The 13525-nt window shown below is 38.6% G+C and overlaps 1 protein-coding gene across 2 annotated transcripts in view; it reads right to left on the bottom strand.

The window, feature by feature from the left end:
- Positions 1-3819: 3819 nt before the first annotated feature.
- Positions 3820-13525, bottom strand: part of BCKDHB (branched chain keto acid dehydrogenase E1 subunit beta) — a 292585-nt gene continuing 282879 nt past the window's right edge. For both annotated transcript variants that reach the window (XM_060115039.1, XM_060115043.1), the window contains one exon: positions 3820-8298. The gene's annotated coding sequence lies outside the window, so the exon portion shown is untranslated. The remainder of the gene's footprint in view (positions 8299-13525) is intronic.

Here is a 13525-nt window from a genome sequence, read left to right as displayed (position 1 = left end):
AGTTTATTTGTAATACTCAAAAAAAGGAAAAGCCAAAAATAAACTTATTAGTCACCACTGAGATAGCCTGGGAACCAACTCTTTATTGGAAACTAATGGGAAAAATTACACACTTAAGTATTTCAATATGGACTGTATGAATAGCTCTCCAGTAAAACAAATAGTAGTGGTTGATGAGGGAAAGTTGTTCTTGATAGAAAAATTCCAGGTAATGCATATGCAATAGATGATTATTTATTAATATTATACAATCATAATTTTACAACCCCTAATAAAATAATGTTTTCAGGAAATGATTATTAACAAATTCTAAAGCCATTTGGTAAAAGATTGATGGAGAGCTGCGTATTTGCAGCGTGACAAGTTATTACTTTATGGGTTGATGCCTGGTTAATAAAGAGGAAATAGAACTTTACACTTGAAGGGGTCAGGCTGTCCCTCATCATCATCATCTCTAAAAGTGGGACACTCGGATATGGTGTGCCCCCTGATGTGATGTAATAAGAAGTTCACAGAAAATCTATGAAAGATTTTTGTCAGAAAAGATAAACCTGAGTCTAATCAACCCTTTAGCTCTAACTTTAAGCTTATAGATAATATAAGTAGAGAACAAACAGAATCCATTTGATATAGCCTTTTCTTATTTTTCTGTATTAATAATATATATTAAGTTTTTTTTTTTTTTTTTTTTTTTTTTTTTTTTTTTTGCGGTATGCGGGCCTCTCACTGCTGTGGCCTCCCCCGTTGCGGAGCACAGGCTCCGGACGTGCAGGCTCCGGACGCACAGGCTCAGCGGCCATGGCTCACGGGCCCAGCCGCTCCGCGGCACACGGGACCCCCCCAGACCGGGGCACGAACCCGTATCCCCTGCATCGGCAGGCGGACTCTCAACCACTTGCGCCACCAGGGAGGCCCTATATTAAGTTTGACTTGTTTATTTTTACTATCCACCGGCCCTCATGGAATATAAACTCCACTGGCACAGGGACCTGGTACAGCTGATCCACCACTCTATTCCCAGGGTCTATTACCATGTTGGGCACGTCTTATGTGTTCAATACAAAGTGTTAAACTCACAAATGAATGAACAAGTAATTTTAACCTTGTCAGACTTGTTTCCACATCTGTAAAATGGAGATGACAATACTTGCCTTAGAGGGTTCATGCAAGGGTTAAGTGAAGTAATAAACAGTGTCTGGTCCAGTTAGTAGTGCATTATAGGTGTTCAATAAATGGCATCTATTTCTTTCCCATATATTATACATCCGATCCTCACAGTAACAGTACATTGTCGGGCACGAGTTATTGTCCGCATTTGGCAGATGAGAAAATTGAGGCACAGAAAGACAGGTCAGAAAGAGGACTCTTACCTGGACTTGAATCTGGACCACACAGCCAACCATGCCGAGAAAAACCTGACTTTTATTCTCCGACACCTGCTACGAACCTCACCCACATTTGCAAGCTTCTTTACTCCCATCCTTCCCTCCCACTCTGGACCTGCTCATTCCCGGGGTAGGAGGTGCTGGGCCTGCTGCTTCTCTGTACGGAGCTGGTGCTCCACGTTCCAGGGGCCCAGCCGAGCACTGCACACCGGGCCACACAGCTCTCTCCTCAGCAGAGCAGGCCTGTTGTCCTGTGCCAATATGCTGTTGTACAAACACAGGAAACCATGTACCACGTGTTCTGGACCTTCTCCAGAAGGACTGTGGTGGAGCAGCCCAATTATTCCCACCACATCAGACAATGCCCAGGGGCTGGCGCCCTCACACACACACAGTGTCAAAGCTAAGCCACCAAGTCAACATCTCATGCCGTTGTGCAGCCAATAATCCATCTAAGATGCCTTAATCTATAGAGACAGTGGTCCTTTAACTTACACTGGATTTGGGGGGCATTGAGTCGATGTTTACTTGCTTTGACAGAGTCACACTTTACGCCACTAATTCCAGAGATTATTTTCACCCCAGCGCCTCCTTGACTCTCTGGTGCAACCACAGCCAATAAGCCTTGCAGCCACTGAAATTCTCCATACTCCATCTTTCCAAACAAATTGCATTCTTCAGCTCTCTGTGCACCTTACATTCCACTCAGTTTCCTGAACATTCTTTGGAGCATTCCCTTTTCCAAACCCTTTCTCTCTTGAATAGTACAGCACAGAGATGGCCCATGGTATGTATTTATTCACTTACCTGCTCCACCTAGGACCTGAAGTTTGGATGAGGCTGGTTTGCATAAACATATGCCAAATTTCAAAGAGTGTATATTGTCAAAGGCAGCTGAAATGGGATGTTTCTCTTTGTGGGCCATGTCTCCAAGTTGCAGAAAATAGGATCCACGGGCTGATGCTATGGTCTCTGCTATCAAGACATGTCTGCCACAAGCCCTTATGGTCTTTTTATACGTCAGATGTGGGCTCCTTAAAATCAGCCACACCAGGTCCTGCATTCCATGGAGTGTTGAAATATCCTTTGATGACCTGAAACAAATAGACTACCAGATATTTCTCCAGCAAAGATGAGTTTGTTTGGGATCAGCAGAGAATTGCAGTTTGGGGTCTGCAACCCTGGTGAGCTACGTGCAAGTCCCCACACGGCAAGGGAAGGAGAACGCTTTTATAGCAGGGGAAAAGGACGCTGGGAGGGCTGTAGGAAACATGAGTCCGTAGCTTTCTAGTGGCCGAGTCCTTCTTCCTGTTGGGCTCTGCTATTACCTCAGGGCATGAGAACTCCCCCTTCTGGTCTCCCAACTCTATTTAGTTGAGGTTTCTGTTTATTGGGGTTTTCTTTTTACACTTAAATTTTTTTTATTATTTTAATTAAAAAAATTTTTTTACAGTAGGTCCTTGTTATTTATCCATTTCAAATATAGCAGTGTGTGCAGGTCAATACCAAAATCCCAATCTACCCTTCCCCCACCGGTAAACATAAGTTCATTCTCTAAGTCTGCGAGTCTGTTTCTGTTTTGTAAATAAGTTTATTTGCATCATTTTTTTTAGATTCCACATATAAGCGATATCATATGGTATTTGTCTTTCTCTGTCCAACTTACTTAGTGTGATAATCTCCAGGTCCATCCATTTTGCTGCAAATGGCATCATTTCATTCTTTTTAATGGCTAATATTCCATTGTGTATATCTACCACATCTTCTTTATCCATTCTTCTGCTGATGGTCATTGAGGTTACTTCCGTGTCTTGCCTACTGTAATCAGTGCTGCAATGAACACTGGGGTGCATGTATCCTTTTGAACCATGTTTTTCTCCAGATATATGCCCAGGAGTGGGATTGCTGGATCATATGGCAGCTCTATTTTACACTATAACATAACTATAGATGCAGATATGTTTACAGCCATGCTGCTTCCTCTCTCCCCTGCTTCCTTCACATGCAGCTCACTCCACCATGGGAAGGAGCACTCACCAACAGTCTTACCAGCTCTGTGAATGAATCCTCATGGGTCTTGTCCTTTAGAAAAAAATAAAAATAAAGCGCAACAACAAACACAGACCTATTTTAGGCAATGGTTTGATAATTTTTTTATAAACTACAGGTAGTTAAATGTTTAATCTTGGCAGTTAGAGGAGATCTAAACAAGAGGCAAGGGGGCACTTGTCTCACACTGAAGGTAGTTACTGCTTGAAAATAGAAGCTTACAGTTTAAAAAGGACTCAGAGGATTGTTTTAGGATATTCATTTCTATATGCATAACTGAGACATTGAGAATTGGGGGTCATTTTGTTTCATTTGTTTCTATAGCAAAAAGGCAAAGAAAATGTAAGCAACGTGATCATTTGTGACATTTCTTAGGTTTATTAAAGTAAAAGAATACAGACTAACATTTCTGAAACAAAAATTGAAACCTATGATTTGACAAGGAAAAGTATGTTTATGAGATTAGAACACAAAATTGGAAACTATGTTTGCTTCAGAAAAGCTGGGTGTTATAGTGGCCATATCCATAGGCAAGATGTTAGAAAAACTGTTTGAAAATGCAATGAATACAGTAAAAAGTTGTTGAATTCAATTCAGCCTGTCAGTCATTAAGCAGTTCTTGTGCACCTGCTGAGATGAAGCTAATACATGCAAGTTCACATAAACTGCAATTTAAAAATCTAACAGTTGCTTGCTTTTATTTAGTCATGAAAAAGAAGTGTTATTAGCAAATATTTTGATTATATTAAAATAATTTAAAACAAAAATCTCAAGATTTTGTCATCTAGATCTGATATTTAATATGTTGACACTTTTAGGCAAATCCAGAACTAAAGGTTAAATTCTTTCAACAAGTATCAATAACCATATTCCAGGCATGAAGTTAACATGTAACTACATTAGCTTCTTTATAATTCTCACTGTCCCTGTTTTATGTCCCCTCCAATCTTCCTTCTACATAGTTACCAAAACAATCCTCCTAAAATATTAATTTGGTATTAATCTCCTATTTTAAACTTTTCCATGATTCCCAATGACCTACAAGTCAGAGTCCATTTTTTTTAATTTTAATTTTTAATTATTTTTCAAAAATTTTTATTGAAATAGTTATTTACAATGTTGTGTCAGTTTCAGGTATACAGCAAAGTTATTCAGTTATATATATATTCTTTTCAAAATCCGTGTTTAAATTGCAGCATACAAGTTTCTTCACAATCTGGCTGCCACTTAAACCTTCCTATCTCATCCTCCTCCAGTTCAACTCCTGACACTAAAAAAAATATTTTTCCAGCTCACTGAATCTCATAATTTCTAAACATTTTGTGATAGGGCTAGCAATTTACCCATAGTACAATTTGTAGAGTAGTGGAAAATATGATTTCTTTATTTTGGACAGAAAGAATGTTGAAATCTTCAGCTTGCTTCAATCACTCTTAGATGACCGAGTCTTGGCTTAGATGAGAGAGCAGCAGAGACAGCTGTCTTCTAGACATCTATATATATGAGATTAAGGTAGGATCTGGCCCACCATTCATTAGATAGACTCTCAATAAACTTACATGACTATCAGACAGTAAAATTTTTGATAAACTTTTGATGAAAAGGCTGAAAATTATAGATCAGATGATTAACTGTGGCCTAAATAAATAGGAGTTTGTTTTTACATGACAAAAAAATCCAAAGATAAGTAAGTGCTATTGTTAGTTTATCTGTTCTGTGATAACATGGATGAGAAGCTCTTTCTGGTTTTCACTCCACATGCTTAGCATAGTGGCTTTTTCCTCAGATTTCTAGCTTCGTGGACAAAGAAAGGAAGCTTCAGGAGCATGCTCCCAGCCATATCCCTGTCTTATTCAGATAAAAAATCATTATACAAAAGCCACCCCCCAGCAAATTCCACTTATAGCTCATTGATCAATACTTGGTCAAATATTCACCCCAGTCGGTAAGCGACGAATCGAAAGTGATTATCCGGCTTTTTCAACCTCACTAATGGCAAGGGAAAAAGGGGTTGGCCCTGGATGTTGGTGTCTTTCTTAGTGCTTTTCAGGAGTTGGGAAAGGTGGTCCTTAGACCCCTAGAGTGTCCTTGCCAATGATCTGTCGGCCTGGTCTCTGCTGACTTTATAAAGTTTCCTGGACGACTCAGGCTCCTCTGACCACTCTTTGGACCCTGACCATACACTGAGGTCTGACTACATTAGTCACTTGGTCCCTTACCAGATGGCACAACCCAGTGCATTTGCCGTAGAGTTCCTTATTCCCACCACAACAGCTTCCTCTATCCACATTACACGGGAATCAAGAATGTTCTAAAAAGAATAATACAGTCCCCTTCTGCTTACTCACACTCTGCTACCATGTTTATTTGTAATACGGAAATGTCCCTCAACTGACTTGGAGGCAGCCTACAAGTTGTTTCCTTCTGGAACAAAACCAAAGCTCCCCAGTTCTTGGAGTTCCATATCTTCTCCAGTGTTTCAAAACCATTCTCTCCCCACCAGCTCAGCCTTGAGTGTGTACTGGGGAGCATGGTGGAGGGACTCTAGTATCTTCCAACCTTTGTCTTTGTTCTCAGTCCTCCGACTCTCACAGTGCCTCCCAGTAATCCAAACAATTAAGATACCTTTTACTTTCCTCCAGGCCATATCTTTCATCTTCCAAACTCCATTCTCATGGCTAAGCTGAAACAACGATTAAAGTTACCTATTCTATACAATCAGAAAAGCAGCTACAGTAGCCATCAGGCTCAATCTTTAATGTTAAATAAGAACTAAAATAATTTTTCAAGTCCTTATTCTCTCAACCTATTGCCTGTTGGCAAAATCCTATTTTGAATGTAACCATCTAATTTTTCAAAATGCTACCCTGTTATAATTTCAAGTTCTTACATACAGTCTGTATTTAAGACGTGCTATACACACATTCCTCTACTTCACCTGTCTCTTTCTATATTTGGTGATAATCCTAGGTATCCTGAAAGACTCTTTTAAATGTCACCTACTCTGTGAAACAATTAACAACTTAGAGGGGGTTTTCTACCCTTACTTAAGATCCCAAAGAATTTTAATAGCATTATTTATAGTGCTTTCACCTTATAAGTATTTGATTAATACTCTCTTTCCCTTTGGGGGAAACTTACAGCTTATTTAAACTTTCTTTCCCTAAACCCATATGGGGATTCATGAATATGTGTTGAATGACTGCCTGACAGCATGCTTGCTTTTCCCGAGAATATATTTTACTTTTATACTAGGACAATCCAAACTGGAGTTTGATTGTCACTACTCTACTGAATGCTCTGGCAGAACAGTCTAGAACCACTCATGCCAAGCACTGGTATTTTCCAGAGTAGCCTTTGGAAATAACCTTTGGATGTGAGCTTCCTTTTAACTTATTTAAATGATTTTAACATACCCACTCATAATATTACTAGATGAGAAAAGGAAGGTTTGGGTATGGTTTTATTTTCCTTAGCAGTTAAGAACATTTAAAATAATATTTGATTTTATATGAGTTTGAATTTCTAAACTTCTGAAAATCCTACTGTCTCAGAAGTTGAGACCTATCCCATGTTCATATTATAGTTGGCCCTGAATAAAATGTTTAAAACCACCACAAAGTTCAGTTAAAAAAATATATATATATGATGTGATATATATACATTATATATATATATATATATATAATGTATATATAGATATATCACTAAGCAGTTAAAATAATAGTTCAAGGTGTTGTTCCCTTTTTTTTTTTCTTTTTTTTTTGTGGTATGCGGGCCTCTCACTGTTGTGGCCTCTCCTGTTGTGGAGCACAGGCTCCAGACGTGCAGGTTCAGAGGCCATGGCTCACGGGCCCAGCCGCTCCGCGGCATGCGGGATCTTCCCGGACCGGGGCACGAACCCATGTCCCCTGCATCGGCAGATGGACTCTCAACCACTGCGCCACCAGGGAAGCCCTCCCTTTAATTTTTGTTTCTGAAAAGGAAGCTTCAAAGCATTATTATTAATCCTAAAGCATACTCATTTATTCACTTTGCTGTACAGCAGAAATTAACACAACATTGTAAAGCAACCATACTTCAATAAAATTTTACAAAAATAATACTACTCATTTATCTCTTCTTTGAAAACTAAACAAGGGATGCGATGTGTATCCACCTCCCTTTTTGCAAAGGGCCTGGCTTTTAACTGTGTAACATTTAACAGTCTTGTCTGCTTGTTAACCTGGTGTTGTCTTCAACTCTCTTTGGAACAGCTATCTCCCAGCTGCAGTTAACATTCAGCCTAGAAGCTCCCAGCCCACAAGACTTTCTCCATTATTCCCAAGTTTACCAACAGGGAAGCTTCAGTGTTCTCACAGAAAAAGCCAAAAGTTGCTTGAAGAGTTCCAGTATAAGTCATATTTTCCATTTTTATTTTATTTCTGATCCGGAGGCTTAGATCAAGTCTAACTTCTTTGAAGCCCATGGTTTTGAGATATTAAATTCCATCACAGCATTAATATCTGACACTCTTAAAAAGTTCCTACGGTGCATACATTTTCACCAAACACTTTAAATATTTTGTGGTTCTAAATATTACGCTCTATTTGAGTTGGGGAGCCACGGGACATATCTTAAAAGTCAAAGGACAGAGGAGGATATAGAATGGAAAAGTGATAGTCCCCCTTTGTGTTCCAATCTACGCCACAAATCCCCTTCATCTTGATGGAAGTAACTCTGATGCACTATCTTCCTATGCTTTTCCAGGTCAGGTCACAAACGTATTGATTCAGGCGAATGCAGCTTTTCACACTTTGGATGATGGGATGGATGAAGCTCCTTATATCTGGGTCAACATCTGGCTTCCATTATATGTTATATACTGCAGAAAATGAAGGAGCACAAAAGCATATTATCGCAGCCTCGATTTCTTCCTCTGATCATATACACTCTCAGAAACACACATACACACACACACCCATAGGCATTTTTACTTAATAGTGTCATAATATGCACACTGATGCATTTATTTTACTACTTCCTAGTCATCTTTCCATGTCCGAATATGTGACCATGTCTCATCTTTCTTAATGAGGATCTCATAGCATGGATTTCCCTATAATCCATGCAATCATTTCTGTATCGTTAGATGCTTGGGTTGTCTACAGTTTTTCCTGTTACAAAAAAATATCTGCAATTTTTGTCTTTTCGCATATGCAAACTTTCTGGAAGGCAGGTTTCAAGAAGTAAAACCCGAAGGTGATTCAGGTTTTGTTTCTGATGGATAACCACCAAAGAGCTTCAAAAAGACTAATAATTACACCCCACGCCATATAAAAGTCCAAGATTCCTCACACTCTCATCAACACTGGATAATAAAGGAGAAAACTTTTTATTATATATGTATGAAAAAATAAATTATGAAAAATATACAGTGGTGTTTGTATCTCCAATTAGAGAAGAAACATTTTTTTGAGATTTTTACATTTTATTTTTTCAATTTAAGTATAGTTGCTTTACTTTACAGTGTTGTATTAGTTTCTAGTGTACAGCAAAGTGAGTCAGCTATATGTATACATAAATCCCCTCTTTTGTGGATTTTCTTCCCATTTAAGTCACAGCAGAACACTGAGTAGAGTTCCCTGTGCTGTACAGTAGGTTCTCATTAGTTGTCTATTTAGACATAGTATCCACAGCGTATATATGTCAGAAACATTTTCAAAGTCTATTTGTTTCTTAAGTTTTAAAACCACACATAAACCTGGACATAAGCAGCACACATCATTTCCCGATTAAATGGGGTTATAACTGTGTTTGTTATATTAAAGGATGAGCTCCTCCAACAAAGAGAACCCAACATACAGTGGCTTACAGAATATAGAAATTTCTTTCTCATGTAACAGAACTGTAATGAGTAGTTCTGATGGACAGGACAGAGCCGCTAGGTGTAGTCATTCAAGACCCAGGTTCTTGCCACCTTATTGCTCCTCCATCTTCTAGAACACAAAAGAAGCTAGATACCTACCATACCCAGAAAGAGTCTAGAGGAGGCTTGTTCAATGTTTTAATTTCCAGACCCAGACACATCACTTCTGCTCACATTCTGTTGACAAGAACTTGGCCATCTAACTGCAGGGGGACTGGGAAATGCAGTCCAGCTAAGAGGCCTGGACTCAACCACAACTCCATTTTCATGACAGAAGGGGAGAACAGATTTGGTCAAATTATCAGTCTTGCCACACTTACTAAACTTCCAGATATCATAGTAGTGATTCAAGTAACTAAACTAAATTAAGGAGAAAGCATTTCCTAAAGTCAAATCCAGGAGAAGATAGAATTGCTATATTCAAAAGACAATGTTTTTACATACATGTGCTGTAAATTACACACAAACTTTGATATAAACAGAGCACATCATTTCAAATTACATAGAAATTTTCTCCCAATGATTTTTTGTTTAAGTATTTACTACTATGTGGTCCATCCTACGCCATCTAAAGGAACTGATCATTTCTCCTTATCTGCAGAAATGACCTCTAAATATTGCAATGACTTAGAATGAAGTCCCAGGACACCCCACTTGTCACACTTTTTTCTTCAATTTGTGACAGTTTCTTCTCATGTCTGTTCAATTCTGTGCCATTTTTCAAAAACAAATTTGTAATAACTTAACATTTTGAAAGTATACACAAATAAGCCTAAAAAGAATTTAGTGTCTAGAAGAAAAGTCACCAAATGTATGCTCTATATTCAGTGAGATGGCAATTCCAAAGCTGGGCCTGAGATAGAAGAGAATAGAGGAAGCCGTAAACCCTTCTAGTTGGACTCAAGCCTGTGCTGGAATACAGGCCTAACTCCAGTCTTGCTGGCACATTGAACACATTTCACTAAAGGCATACAAAAGGTCCTTTATTGTTTTCGGGAAAATGATAAGACCAGCTGAAGAGTTTAATGCCTTTTTTGGCAGTGAGAGATGTAGTCAGGGAACTTTGGCAACTCAAAGGGAGCAATAAAATGGCCATGTGAAAAGGGCACTTTGGAAATATAGCAATGACGGCACCATAAGATGCATAAATGCGATCAAGGTTTACTGCTGGAGATGTCACCAGAGCTTCTGATGTGCTGTCACTCTCTACTGAGCCTGGCAGCTCACTTTTAGAGGAGCAGGGAGTCACAAATAAGCACCAATGAAGGTAACTCCAGGACTGCAGCCTGCTGCATTCTGACCTCATAAACAAGGTAGTCTGTAGAATGTATGCACGAGCCAAGGACCGTGTAAAAGGTGATACAAAAGTCTCAGTTCTCAACAGAGAACAGAGGAGTAGGTAGTCTACCATTAACTTTACCAGATGGCTTCTTTAAGCACGGTCATAAATAATAAGTGAATGTAACATAAAAAGAATCGAAGAGAATGAATGGACAACTACTTCAGCCTGTCCATTATACAAGACTTCTAATGTTTTAAAGAAACTTGGCACGTTTTTTTCTGGAGAAGCTTACACCTCCATCCTCTGTCCCATATAGATTACACTGACTAATCTCTTTCATGCTCATAGACATCTCACATGCCCATGTTTGTTACCTGAAGATATATTGTACTCCTGTGTTTAGCTTGGTACATTTTCCTTTCCAAAAATGTCTCTGGGACTTCCCTTCATCAGGAATCATTCTCTTTTCAGTTGAATGTCACTCACCTGTGACAAAGACTCATTAGCTGCTTAATGGGAAGCACGACATAGCAGGAAAAATATGCCCAGGCCAACTGCCTGCTCAAGAGCCTGGCTTTAATTTTCTCAGCATCCCAACCCAATCTTTCTCTAGGAGGCCGATGATAGGGTTGAGAGTGAATTATTTGTCTGATGGCTTTCTAATAGGGAGATGGTTCCGAGAGAGTCAGGATGGAGGTGGCCAATTTTCTGCACACGTGTGAGCCAAGCCAAATTACAGTCCAGAGGGCCGGTGGTGAAAGACAACACATTGACCTGCACTGACACCTGTTCATCTGACACACCCTTTCCTGAACCCAAAGGTCTGTTTCTTTTGAAATATTTATGTCACTGAAAGTAAAGGTCATTCCATTCTGGTGTTTCACTTTACAGGATGATTAAAACTGACACTTAAAACAATGAAATCAGTTTCCAAGGCAGAGAGTAAACACACGAAGATGCATCCTTTCTGCCACAAGAGAAGTAAAGGAAATGTACATATCAGGTCCTGAAAGGTAAATCTTCAATTGATTTTAAATGGGATTTTTATTCAAATATCCAAATGACCGTTTCTCTGGAGCCTCTTCAATGAGTCCATAGTAACCAAATTGAACATATTGCCTTATTCTATTATGCTGTGTCCTCTTGACTGTCAAATTCTGGAGAATTCAAAACAAGTGTGCAAGTGAAACTGAGAGAGGTTAATATCACAAGGGCATTTGTTGCTTATTAAGATTCTCTGTGTGCTGATTCTCAGAGGCATGTTAATGATTAAATTAATAAAAATCATATTTTTACCTGACACTTTAGATTTAATTTTTGTAATTTAAAAGAAAAACATAATCAAGCATAAAAGGAATTTGCATTTTGAAATAAAGTTAGTAACTTGGACTTGGGCTTCTTTTCAGTTTGCTCAATGCTTTTTGCAATATTCATGCACCTGTGGTCTCATGTCTTTTCCCATCAATCCACTGAAATTGCTGTCAACGTGTGTGATAATGACTTCTTTGTTATTAAATCCAGGTGACATTTCTCAGTCCTTAACCTACTTTACCTCTTACTCATACACCTAAACAATATTTACCAAATATCTACTAAGTTTCAGGGACTGCATTAAATGTCAGGCATAAATGTTGAAGCAGAGTTTATTGTGGAATAGAGGAGTTGGACATTAATGAGTTACAGAAATAAGTATTCAATTGTTGACTCATAAAGAATAAACATAGCATGCACTAAGAGAATATAGTTGGGAAATATAATTTAGTCAGAGACGTCAGCAAAATTTCCCAGAGGAAATGACTTCTAAGCTGAAATTTAAAACTTATTTACTCTAAAATACCTATGTACAACTATGTAACTTATTTATCTTCCATTCATTCAGTCACAAACATCAGCTAACCAGTATGTTCACAGATACCACATAATACTGCTCAATAGGTCTTAGCTGGGCTCACTTAAACTGATAAATTGAGGCTAGAATACAGTACAGTGCCTGATACATAATAGACTAGTGGGTAGGCTGGGGGTGACTGGTTTACAATAACTTAACTAGCATAGCTAGGATAACCAATGCATCTTTCCACTTCATCATTCTTTGGCATGCCAACTCAGACCTAATCACTTGGCAGGCACAAGGTTTTAAGACAGAGAGAAGAAACCTGCAAAGTCTCCTCAGGTCGAGGCTCAGAAATCACACACATCAATTCCACCACAGTATACAGACCCAAGCAAGTCACAGGCCATCCCAGATTTAATGAGTAAAGGAAATTGATAGGAGAAGCTTCAAGGTCACAATGCAAGATCAGAAAGAAAACTTGGAATAATTTGTGGCCATTTTTGCAATCTACCACAACGAGGTAGGTGTTATTTCTCCCTATTTAATAGCTGATGAACTAAAGCTGGAATATAGCACAATGCCTAGCACAAAGTAATATTCACTAAATATTATAAAAATAAAAGAATACAGTCATGAATAAATTGAATAATTAAATTAATTCATACTTTAATAGAGCTATGGTTGAGGCCTGGATTGTCTGTTTCCATGGCCTGATTCTTTCTTGTTACTCTATACTGGCTCCTGAATATAAAAAATTAAATGAAATTTAACAGTTGAGGAATAACATGGCTGTCTCCAGCTGGAGACTCCCACTGCTAGCCATGAGACAGCTACATAGGAAGCAGGGGTTTTAAAACATTGGACAATAAACAGCACAGAACTATGATCCCTGAGAGAAGGGAAACACATGAGAAAAACTCTAAAAGTGCTCCAACTTACAGCCTAGAAGTTTCCAGGTTGAAGTACAGAGTGGGGAAATCCAAACAGAACCTGGCATTCTTCCTAAATTTGAGATTAGTGGTCAAGAAGCTCAAGATAGCTAGAATTTGTAGAACAGAGTACTGGAG

Source organism: Mesoplodon densirostris, chromosome 12 (genome assembly GCF_025265405.1).
Source record: "Mesoplodon densirostris isolate mMesDen1 chromosome 12, mMesDen1 primary haplotype, whole genome shotgun sequence".
Classification (NCBI taxonomy): Eukaryota; Metazoa; Chordata; class Mammalia; order Artiodactyla; family Ziphiidae; genus Mesoplodon; species Mesoplodon densirostris.
Note: the sequence above shows the minus strand (reverse complement) of the source record. Positions and strands in the feature narration are given on the sequence as shown.